At 42.3% G+C, this 12,530-nt stretch overlaps 1 long non-coding RNA gene across 1 annotated transcript; it reads right to left on the bottom strand.

Annotated features, from left to right (window-relative positions):
• Positions 1-2,786: 2,786 nt before the first annotated feature.
• On the bottom strand, positions 2,787-7,194 carry LOC102005347. Its single transcript, XR_259910.1, has 3 exons — positions 7,001-7,194; positions 4,709-4,804; positions 2,787-3,021 (listed from the first exon to the last, which is right to left on the bottom strand). It is a non-coding gene; the product is annotated as an uncharacterized LOC102005347 (long non-coding RNA).
• Positions 7,195-12,530: the final 5,336 nt, after the last annotated feature.

Raw genomic sequence — 12,530 nt, 5'->3', positions numbered from 1 at the left:
ATCCATCAGGATGTGAACTTTTCTTCATTGGCAAGCTTTTTATTACATTTTCAGTTTTGCTGGCTGATACTGAGTTATTCAGGATTTTTAAATCTCCATTTGGCTTTTGTAATTCATATATATCTAGAAATCTGTCCATTTCCTCTGTGTTTTCTGTTGTATGAGAGTAAAGATTTTCAAAGTGGGTATTAATGATCTTCTGAATTGCTACAGTCTGTAGTGATTTGACCCGTTTCATTCCTTATTGCATGTATTTCAGTGTTTTCTTTCCTTTTAAATGAGTTTCTTGTATACAGCATGTTGTTGGATTTTGTTTCTTGATCTCTGCCAGTGTAATTCTTTCGATTGGTGTATTGAGACGGTTTACATTGATAATTATAAGTGATATGTATTGGCTTATCTTTGTCATGTTCTTTTCCTACTGTTGGTTCCTCCTTTTTCCCTCTGTTTAATTGTTTACTCTGCTTGGTGGTTCCTTTCTCTTGTTCTTGAAGTTGTGTTCTTTTTTTAATCTCTTCTAGAATATCTTTTAGTACTCTTTTTAGGGTTGGCTTGATGCTCATGAATTTCTTGAGTTGTTCTTTATTGTTGAAATATTTTCTTTCTCCATTAATTTTGAAGGGTAGTTTTGCAGGATAGATCAATTTGAGTTGGAAGTTGTTTTCTTTAAGGACCTGAAATACTTCACTCCAAGCTCTTCTTGACTTGATGGTTTATGGTGAGAAATCTGCTGTGATTCTGATGGGCTTTCCTTTACAAGTGATTTGTTTCTTTTCTCTAACAGCTTTTAATATTCTGTTCTTTCATTGAGTTTCTGGGATCTTGATCACTATATGTCTGGGTGTAGATTTATTTTGATTATGGGTAATTGGAGTTCTATATGCCTCACTTACCAGTATGTCAACTTTTTTTCCCATGCTTTGGAAATTTTCTGCTATTACTTCTGCAAATAGTCTTTTATGTCACTTGTGTAGATGTCTGCCATTCCACTGACACTTATTAATCATAACTTGTTCTTTGCTTCATCTTGTAGGTGTTGAATTATTATTTCCTGGTTTCTTGTTGTTTTTAGGAGATCCTTCATTTCATGGTCATTAGCAGCAAATGCTTCATGTCTTCATGGTCTGAAAGTCTATCTTTAGCTTTGTTCAAGTGGTTTCTCCAGCTTTCTATGGAAGTGTTAATTTCCTGGATATCCATTTGAATCTGTTTCATGCATTGTAGTTCTTTCCTATATCATTCAGTCAAGGTTTCCATCAATTTTCTATGCTCCTCTATTTTCTTTTCTATGTCTTCTTTAGATGTGCTGAGCAATTCCTTCATTTTTATTGCCATTTCTTTTTTTACCTGAGAGCTTATTTCTGATCTGACATCTTCTATGGCCTGATGGAGTTGTTTCTTTACTTCAGTTGCTATCATTTCAGAAATTTCAGATGTATGACTTACCAGTTCTGTGTCTATGTCTCCTGGACTTGTTCTGGATGGGGTGGAAGTCTGAGATTGCATTTTGCTTCTTCATTTTGTCATTTTTGAAGATCCAGAGGCCTCCCCTGTGCTCAGCATGGCCCCCGTGATGTTGTGTAGGGGCAGGGTGTGGTTGCCAATGCTCTTGAAGCTGTCTGGGGCTCAGCTTGGCTCCCATGCAGGGTTCCCAAAGCTGTCTGGGTTTCAGCCCCACTTCCACAGGGTGCAGGAGTGGGCGGGTCATGGTCCTCATGGCTTTAGACACTGATCTTCACCCAGCCTTGTTCCCACACCAGTGAGGGAGGGCTGAGTGTGCAGGCACCGAGGCAGCTGAAGCTTTTTGAGTTTCAGCTCTGCTCCCCTGAGCATGTGGGGGGGAAGCAGTGGTCCCCTGAAGCTTTCTGGGGCTACACCTGCCTGGCATGCTGGTGGGGGAGGGGCTGGGGCTGCTCACTGGGGTTCCTGAAGCTGTTTGGGGTTCAGCTTGGCTTCTGCAAGGATGCCAGGGGCCCATCACATAGTTCTTTACCACAGCCATTGGTCAGCTTCCTATGACAGTAAAGTCTCTTTGGGTCACAACACCAGTGGCAAACACGGAGACAGAGAGGGAGACACTGACAGAGTGGCTGAGTGTGAAATGGAATTCCTGCAATTCCTGGGTAAGGATGGTGTGCAAGGAGAGCACAGATGTGTGACTGCCCCCTCAGAGAACTCTGCCAGAACTCTGATCACAAGACAGCAGTGTTGGCTGATGGACCACTTCTTGCCAGCATCAGTCAGACATTGTATATCTTCCTTATTTCCTCATAATTTGTTACTCAATTAATACTGATGTGTATGTATTTGTAAGTGTGAGTGTGTGTGTGAGCATGAATGTGTGTTTTGGGCAATGCTGGGAACCCAACCCAGGCCCTTGCATATGCCAGGCAAGAGAGACACTACTGAGCTGTGCTTCCAGGCCTGATTCATTTTTTTTTTTTTTTCTGCATTTGTTTTTAGTGGACTAAAACATATTGGGTGTTAGAGGCTCTGTAATACTGTGCTTGTGTGTGCAGTAGAAAGAGCAAGTGGTAAGTTTGTTTTCTTCATTTTAGTGCTAGTTCCTTGGGCTGTCATCCTTATTTCTGTTAAAGTTTCACAGTTCTTTTTATTTTCTCAGCTGAGTTCTGTTCCCTCAGGCCTTTGGGACATCCTTATGAATAGTAGAAGGGAAGAAATATATGAGTGCACGGGGAAGTCATTGCCCCATGGTTCTACTACAATACTTTTTATGAAGTAATTTATTGATATTTGAAATTATATATAAATTTTTGTGAGTGAAATTGTCATCAAGTGGCTCAAGACGTGTCTCTTGCTTCAGCTGGTGAGATGCTGCACGCTGAACTTTGCTGGTTGCAGTTTGCTTGCTCCTTGGCATCACATAGCTCTGTACCACAGCTGCTGGTCACTTCCCTATGACAAAGTTGAGTGGCAGGAAAAATAGATTTGGGGCCAGTGCACCTTTACAAGATGTGCATAGTGTAAGATGCCTTCATGGCTAGCACATACTGATAGTTCCTAAAGGGAAAAATAATTGTCCACATTAAAGTGCAGCTGTTGTGATGTATATGGACATTTTACTGTCAACTATGATTTCAAAAATAAAATTATATCACTTTTCAGGGCTTAAGTTGCTCTACATTATATTTTAAAGCAATAGTACTTTAAGAGCAGCTATATAGTGCTCTCTTACTTCACAGAATAAATCACTGGGGTATTCTTGTATTCCTTACAGTACAGGGAAGATACAAACCATCAGTGTAATTTTATTTAAATAGTATCTCATAAGTTTTAAATTAATTTCCCACGATTTCTATAATCATTTTCTTTTAAAAAATCATTATTGTTTTCTACATATGTTTGTTTTTTGTTTTTAAATGCTAACAATGTCCTGTAAATAAAGCAAAATTATAGGGGGCAATGAATCTTAGCATATTATTTTAGATAAAATAGTTTTGGTAAAAGCCTACATGGTGCTTTGGGCAGCCTCCCGGGACAGTGTAAGAGCTAATTCCCCAGACCAACACTGCCCAGAAATGTCTCCCCAAGATAAGGGGGCACCTAGGCCTAGGTAACCCTCCGTGACCCTGCCTGGGCAGTTCCATCTCCTGGCCCTAGGTAAACACTGTAACCCTAAAGGAATGCATAGGTTGTGAAACAGGAGACAAATGGAATATAATGGGGGGGAACATCTGTCATGGTTAGACATGTGACCTGTAACTGACCTGGGGTCCAGCAGGATGAGAGAAACACCATATGCCTACCGGGGTCAGAGAATGTAACATCCCAATGTGTTACCATGGAAACCAAAAGGTGAAACAAAGTTGGCCATTGTCCGCTTCCAGATTGGCAAGGGAAGTGAGGGTGGCTAGCCTCAAAATAAACTCTGGTTTGTTCTCAATAGACTCGGGTTTTCTTGTGGAATACAGTCCAATTGGTGCCAGGGGAACATCTGTCATAACAAAGTAAACTTTTTCTAAGCTATTGTGCTCATTTGAAGACTTCTAAATTCACAAAGAAGAATTCTGTTTCCACAATCTATCCCATTCTGAAGTTTAAAACACTGAAGAGGCTTTATTCTCCAGTTTTATTTTTATACCAAAGAACAGCCCTGGGGGGATCCCTCCTCTCCTAGGAAAAGATCTCCGGATGGCTGGCAGTGGCATTGGGTACTGAGCCCTGGCCCCTGCAGACCATGGCTGCAGCATCACTGTGTCACAGCAGGTAGCTCAGGTGGCCAGGGGTCAAGAACCCGGTGTTTCAGTGTGGTCACCTACCCAGTGTCTCCCAAGACAAAATCACCCTGCGGCTGGCTGCGTTCTCATCAGCGTTTCCTGGGGAGACGTGGTTGGTGCGGAGCTTGCTCAGAGGTTGCAGAGCTCCTGCCTGATTCTCACCACAGTCCTGCTGCCTGGGCCAGGCCACCACCACCCGGGGCCTTTCGGGCCTCCAGTGGCGTGTGCATCCCTGGGTCTCAGCCCTTTCAGGAGGAGGAGGAGAGGTGTTTCCATGCTCTGAATCACTGCCTTCAGGAAGGGCCCAGCTTTCTTCTAAAGGAGCAGCTTATTAAGGTCTGCCCCCTCTTAATGAATTTAAAACTAACTGATTTATGGCCTCAGTTACATCTGGAAAATCTTTTACCCTTGGCATAAAATATGACCTAACCTGAAGTAGAAAATCAGTAACGTTTATGGTCCTGACTCACCTGGGGAGATGAGATGGCTGGGCCGTGTGTGGGCACTGAGGGACAGTATCATGGTGCCATCCGGGAATTCTGGCCACTACAGCTTTGACCTTTGTTCTGAAAAGAGCAATCCACATTCTGCTGATTGAGAGATTCAAACAACACAGGAATTTCTCCCAGATATTAGAGCTGCTATTACAAATTTGAAGGATGAGATTTTTGTGGTTGATACATTGTGTCAACTTGGGGAGTCTAGAGGTTTGGCTAAGTGACTCAGCAGGAAGCCAGGGTGCTTACTTTGTATACATCCTGAGCCTGTGGAAGAGGAGGGCATGGAGATTATGTGAGAGCTACACACCCCTTAGGTGGGGGTAGCCTGTTTACAAAGTAAGGGAGGGAAAGAAGCTGCTTGCCGCCATTCCTCCTGTTTGCTCTGGCTGTTTGCTGTTCGGCTGCCATTCCCCCCTTTGATCTTGTTGCTTTGCTATAATCTGCCTCGGAGCCAGCCAGCTATGGACTGAAACCTCCACAAACTGTAAGCTAAATAAACCTTTCCTTCCTTCATTTTGGGCGTTGGGTATTTTGTCTCAGCAATGAGAAAAAAGTAACCAAGACAGAGATACAGTAAAGGATGAATGAGAAATAGCAGTGAGAAACAACTTGGTAGTCTATTCTGATGGTGTAGCTTCCATGGCTTATCTCCTAACTCCCTGAAAGTGACATCTAAAAATGCACAGTCTTAAAATGTTTCATTTGTATCAATGGGGTGTAAAAACTCTCAAAGACCTAAAAGTAAATGAAAACCAACACCAATGTGATAAAACTGAACATTGATATTAACATTTGTTTGGAGGCATTGATAAAACCAGGGGCTAAAATGTGTCAAGATAGTGCCCCAAATACACAGAAGCTTTGCTTTTAATCTCACATGAAACTTGCAGAAAACATAGGAAAATAGTTCTGGCACAGAAAAATATATCTTAAGACATCAAGAAAGCATAGGGATTTTATGTGACTGATAAAATAAAAATAAAGATAGTCAGAAAAGAGTAAAAATTCAGCTAACCTACAAGGAGTGGATGGGAGCAACACAAACAGTTGACAGAAGAGCAATTCCAAGGATAAATAAAGAATTCAAATTGATCGTTAAGAAAAAGATAAATATTAAAGTGGGCAAAATATTTGGGTAGACATTTGATAGGAAAAGCAACTAAGTGATCAGTAAACAAGGTCTAAAATTATGTTTAAGGCCGCAGGTAAGCAAGGAACTACAAGTCAAAAACCATGCTTCCACAATTGCCAAGATTAAAAACCACAGGGATATCAAGTGCTGACCAGGCTTGAGGAGGACACTTGCACTTTGCCGCCTGCAGTATAACTTTGAAAACAGTTCAGCGTTATATCTATAAAGAGTACGCTCATGCCATTTAAATGCGAGATGCCTATTCCTAAAACATACTCTAAAACAGTGCTGCTCAGGACTTTTCTCATTAGGCAAAGGGGAGTGATGAGGGTATGCAGATGTCTTGTTCTGGTGTAGATTCTAGAGATCACTAGTGGACATAATAGAGCTTAGATTTTGAAAAGCTCACTAGAGTCTCTGTTATATAGTTAATATTTTAAGTATAAAAACATTTTGATATGAGTTCAATATTAAATTTGTATAAAATGTCAAAGTAATATATGTCAAAATGCTTAAGGACTGTTGAATCTGTTTTGTGAAGGTAACTCTCACACCTGTACTTGAGTTACAGTACACCGTTCCTCATCACAGGTTTTGTATAAGGAACTCTCCATGGCCTCAGAGTCAGCACCAACAAAGAATTTTGTTCACTTAAGAAATTACAGCAAGTAAAATTACTTCTCAAAAATAACCCTGTATAGAATTAGAGCCTATAGTGAAGAGTATAAAATAGATTTTCCTTTTCTTCTTATGATAAAGTGGCAAATTCTTGCAAAAATATGAACACATTTGAATTCAGAAGGGCTTTTTAATATCAGTTATTCTGACATAATATAGAAACCGTAATCTGTACATAGCCAAATGTAATAAGCCTTCTTGTCATTCTAAGTGCACACAGGAATAAGCATGCAGATCTGGTGTTCTCAAAACAGAGATTTACAAACACTACACAGAGCTCCGACAGCTGTGTGTTGTGCTCCTTGGGCGTCTGAATCCCGAGCTGCAAGCTGCTCCTGGGACTCACTGTCTGTGATGGGCACTGGCTCAGTCTGTAGCCATCTTTTTAAGTACATTTCCTGTCCAAGGCACTAAATTTTGTGATAGGTGACCGAGCATCTGAAGACCCTTACCGCTCTCACAGCTACGGCGAACATGCCATGCCATGCTGGATTCCTGTGCTCTGAGCGTCCGCTGAGAGAATGCAGTCAGCCAGGTGCCAGTGTTGGAGCAGCTCTGCCAGTGGTATCAGCTGACCTGGACTTGCTAGACCAACATTATGCAGCTGTCCAGCACTGATGTGCCTGATTCCGGGAGAGCTGTGTCTCAGGAACGTTCTTTCACATGCGCTTGAGGCACATATATAAAAAAGGGATTAATTGAAGTACATCATTTGTAACAGGAAAAAATATAGGAAACCTACCCAATGTTCAAAAAATATAAGCAAAGAGACAAGACTACTTCAGTACCTTGAAAATTAATGAATTATAAACCCATGCAACAGTGCAGGTTAAGGGCAACATAGGAGCACGTTACATACAAGCATACAAAAACTAAACAATATTGTATATTTACTCAAATTCTCCTAATATTGTGTATTCTATGCACTAGACAAGTAAATAGGTGGAATGAAATACAAAGAAACACAAGAAAAGGAAAGAAATAATAGACACAAAATTTCATGATAATGGTTCTCTCTGAAAGAATGAAACGGAGTCAGACAAGGAAGCAATGTAAATGGTACTTCAAAGGTAATACAGCCTTTTCCCCCGTAAAATGCAGAGTGGACACCTACATGAGCATTGTGTCACTGTTCTTTATGGCGTAATGTATTTCACTTCATTTTGTTTTTGTAATCCAATAAAACCAAAGCAAAGGTAAAGTATAGCCTTGATATTTTTAAATCAACACACTGCCCAATGTGAAACAACTACACAAGTAAATGCAATCTTACATTAAAAAGATTGATTATGACAATTATTTTCATAAGAAATAAATCTTGAAATGTTCCAAAGGGGAAAAGAAACGTACAGACTTCAATAGGCAGTGAGGCCACAGCCCAGCACAAGGCTGGCGGAACGACCGGGCACCGGGCGGGATGCAGGGAGGAGCCTGCGGTGCAGATGTTCTGGGGAGGCGGAGCAGAATCCCAGACGTGAAGGTCCTGATGGTGAGTGAGCCTCAGAGAGTGATAGGAGCGGAGCCAGCCCAAACAGCCTTCCTCCCCGCAGTCTCTCCTCCCGTGTTCACCTGAGTGCGAGAGCAGTGAGTTCTGCCTGCTGGAAATGGAAGCGCTGGCCTCTGGGAGTGTAGAATGTTGTGCTGCTCTTCTTAAGAAAGAAGCATCTCCAATTCTTATCCACAAGGCAACAGTGATTTTTCCTCTTTGTGTAAAAGCACCTTCTTTATTAGTATACCCTAATGCATGGATATTGTAGTGGATTGACAACTGGTGGTCAGCTTATAACCCCCAGCTGAACTGAGTAAGCCTGGTGCTGGGTGTGGGAGGCCCAGCTGGGGACTGTTGCCAGCAGCAAAAGAGGTGGAAGTGGAGAAGAATAAGAAGAAAGGCTGTTGGGAACTGAGAGAGGTTGTTGGGAGCTGAGAGAGGCTGTTGGAGCTGGTGGAAGCTGTAAGGAGCTGTTGGTTCTGTTGGAGGAGCTTGTCATGTGGCTTTTCTGATGAATTTGGCTGTTTTCATTGTCTGAGGAGCTCAGGACCTCATTGGAACTGAGAGTGGCTTTGGTTCGCTTTGGGGGAGCTCTGGTCCTCACTTTGAGCATCGCTTCCTGGCTCCAGAAGGGAAGATGGTGCACTGACAGTCTCCTGGACAAGCTTGCTATGTCGGCTTCCCTGATGGGAACTCAGCCATCTTGATCATTGCAGGAGCTCAGGACCTCACTGTTGCTGAGGATGGCTCTGGTACCTTTCAGGAGCTCTGGTTCTTCTGAGCATCACTTCCTGGCTCCAGTGCAGATCCGTCAGCCTGCTAGCACAGATCCTTCATCCCACTGGCACAGACTTCCTAGATTCCATCACTGACCTTTGGGCCTTCCCAGCGCAGATCCATGAAACAGGCTTGCATGAGATGTCATGGGCTCTGGGCCTGCAGTTGGATTCATGGGAGGCATTGTTATGAGCTCTGGGTATTCAGCTGGACTCTTGCAGGACATTTCCATGGGATCCAGGCCCTCAGCTAGTTTCCTTGGTCCTAGTGTGTGGACAGATTTCCCGTACTCTCTTGTATATCATTCTTCAGGTGACTATTATAAATAATCTTATAGAACATGTGTCCTGTATTATATTTTTCTCCCTTGCAAAATATTGCCCCAAACCAACACAGATGTCCACAGTCATATTTTCATTAAGGTTGGATTGGTCACATTGGAGTAAATTTACTTCCAAGACATAAGAGTAGATGACTAAAAGGTACTCAAGTCTACAGACTCAACAGATATTTATATATCCAATAATATTATATTGAACAAATGTTGGCTTATCAATGAACAAAAGCAGTTCAGTCTAACAAGTTCTCAGCCATAGGTGATCTCACATTCCAAAGGAGAAAGAATAAGTATTCGTACTGCACTGCAGAGACCTCTTCTCAGGAAACCTCCCAATAAGAAGAGCTTCCACTCTTGAAGTCTTAAAGATCTGTACAAGAGTTGCATGCAGCCTTCAGCTGAGCATCAGAGAAGCGACAAGGAAAATGCAGAACACTTGAAAGTCCAAGTGCAGATCGCCAGGAAAAGGTCTAGTCACAGGAATTTGGACTCTCAGGCTTGTACTGTATGAGGATGTGAGACTCAAATTCATAATACTCATGAACTGTGGAGAGGTCACACAGCAGACAGACAATTTCACAACCAATGAGCTAGCTGTAGGGACACTGCTTGGCTGGGCAGCAAGGGGGCTTGCTTGGGGCCTGTCTCCCAGCACACAGTATGCACATTCCCATGGGAAGAATGATAACCTGACACTGCAAGAATCTGATAGCTAGGAATAGAAACATAAGCTCAGGAAGTATGTTTAAAATCAAGGAAGAGTTTTAGAAAAAGTAAAAAGCATGAAAAAGAACTCAAAGATTTTGAGAGTGGTCTGACAGACTTGATCAGGAAGACTTGTTTGAGACTTTGATAAGAAGTAAGTTAAAATGCTGGTGGTAGAGTAGATAATTATATAATTAATTAACTTTCTTCATTGCAAAGTTCCTTGAAAATAATTTTGCTAAGATTTCAGCTTTCCTGACAGCCATAAGTGCATTTGGTACATAATTTCAGTCAGTGAGATATATATTGACACTTGCTGAGAATTTCTGGGAGAACTGTACTCTTTTGAAATAAGTATCACCCATTATAACCTCCTCCCCGAAGGTGATATATGTGTACTGTAATCACACACGTGAAAGCCACATGCGGAAGTTGGAAATAAGAGGCTGGCCCTCCCAGGCCACTTGGAGCGAGTCCTCACCCATGATTTCCGCTTCTTGCTGTTTAGAAAATGCTTGTGCTCTAACTCCTACCGCCCCGCACGTTTGGTTAAGCCGTTAGATTTTTTTCTTCTTGACACTGAATGTAATTCTGTTTCTTAGATCCTGACTCTATGAAATTGGGATGCAGGCTTCTTTAGGTAACATAAGAAATAGTATTTGTTTAATGAAGAAAATTTAGGAAGCAGTTCTTTCTCCAAAATAAGTGCAGGCATTGTGAAGTTACAAAAAGGTTTATCTTTGCATTCTATTCCGATTTTCCTTAGTGAAGATGTTTAGCTAGCTTAAACCCACTGAAATATGTAATTTGTACAGCATTTTAAAATCAAAGTTACATTTGGTATGCATGAAGAAGCATTAAATTATAGTCCAATCAAGATTTAAAGTGTAGTATAATTCTCCTGGAATATTTGATTAAAAAATAAGTTCAGGTGAAATCAATAATACATATACATTAAATCAAAAAACTTGAATATTTTGCCCAGTTATTAGATTGAAATCTCTGGAATTAACACATTTCCAAAGTCATTTGATGCTCAGTAAGTAGTTATTTCTCCCTAGGTGTTTATCTAATGTCCAGCAGTGTTCTACTAAGAGGAGGTGGAAAAGTTTGTGCTCCTGAAATAACCGTCGTTGTGTTATATCAGTAGAGTAAGAGCAAAGCTGAGGGTTGTAGTTGTTCTCTGGCCTAGAGTTGTGCTACGCAAGGAGAAAAAGGGTAATGCTCTGTATTTTGAAAGGAGGAGAATCTTCAGGCTACAGACAGCTCAAGCACGTATAAAGCCAATGTGAGTGTAAAGGGCTTATTTTTGGATCACTTACCAGACCTTTAATATTTCCTAATAACGAAGTGTAGTGGACAGAAGCACCACCTCCTGGGCGGGTCTGTTCCCTTCACGCTGAACCCGCGCACGGCTGCTGGGAGAAGTCGCCGCAGGCCTCTGCTCTCCCACTCCGGCTTATGCATTATTAAAACGGAATCATGCGGAGATTTCCACTTCCATTTTCTCTCTCACATGAAGTTATGATCCCAAAGATGTTTGCGGTAAGGTTCAGGGCCCAAGAAATAACTCCCTTGTGAAGTAACCTCAAAAGAGGGAAATGGACTCAAAGAAGAAGATGGAAGGATTGCTCCCTCCCCGCGATTGGTTAGGGCAGTCAGTTACTTCTCTGCTTTGACCAGGTCGGTGCGCTTCTCTGTCCGCGTGACCACCACAGCCCTACCGGGTAGAGCGGCTCAGCAGCCCACCGTGAGCTCGTGCTTCCTTGACAAAGTGCACGGACGGAGTGGCTCCTAACCGCAGAAACCTGATCCTTGAACCGCAGAAACCTGATCCTTGCAGCTCCAGAGCCGGAGGTTCACAATCAGCGTGCGAGGACGGTGGGTTCTGGCGGGCTCCTCCCCCAGGTGGCAAATTTCCACCTTCCTGTCTTACCTTCCCATGGCACAGCGCTCTCGGCTTTTCTTTCGCAGGGATACTAACCCCACTCAAGAATCGCCAGCCTCGGAACCCAGCCTCCTCTAAGTCACCACCTACTGCCTCAGTGAGAGTAAGTACTCCAAGATACACATTTTGAGAGACATAAATATTCAGTCCATTTAATTATTCACTTAACGCTGTATTTGTTTAGCATTTCCTACATGAATAAAAAGTAAAAGTACAATTTTGACAAAACAAAATATCTCAAGTGCACGACCTGCTATATCAAAATGCTTTGAGATGCCTAAGGAAGAAGCGTCTGGCAAAAGAACCAAAGTTTTCAAAGAAACTGTGATACTGGAACTCATTCTTGGAGTGGAGAGGTGAGCTGAGGATATAGCTCAGCGGTATAAGTGCTTGCTTAGCAAGGCTGAGGTCATGAGTTTGATTCCTGGTACAAAAAAACAAAAAGCCAGAGTGGAGTGGAGGGGTGGGTAGAAAAGGGCAGAAGAGTGGATAGGTAGGTGCAGGCGTGCCAGGGTGGGAAGGAACAAGAAGGTGTTCACCGCAGGATGGTGAATATTTGGCAAAGATAAAGAATGAAGTGTCTCAGGATGACAGCAGTGAGGAGAAGGAAACTTTAACTCCAGAACAAGGATGGGCTTCTAGGACCAGAAATGCTAGGCTATGAAAATGTAGCCGTGAAGAATGTAGGTTTCACAATGAGAATGCAATTCAGTGTTGAAGGTAAAT

Source organism: Chinchilla lanigera, unplaced genomic scaffold, assembly GCF_000276665.1.
Source record: "Chinchilla lanigera isolate Chin_1 unplaced genomic scaffold, ChiLan1.0 scaffold00010, whole genome shotgun sequence".
NCBI classification, from domain to species: Eukaryota; Metazoa; Chordata; class Mammalia; order Rodentia; family Chinchillidae; genus Chinchilla; species Chinchilla lanigera.
Note: the sequence above shows the minus strand (reverse complement) of the source record. Positions and strands in the feature narration are given on the sequence as shown.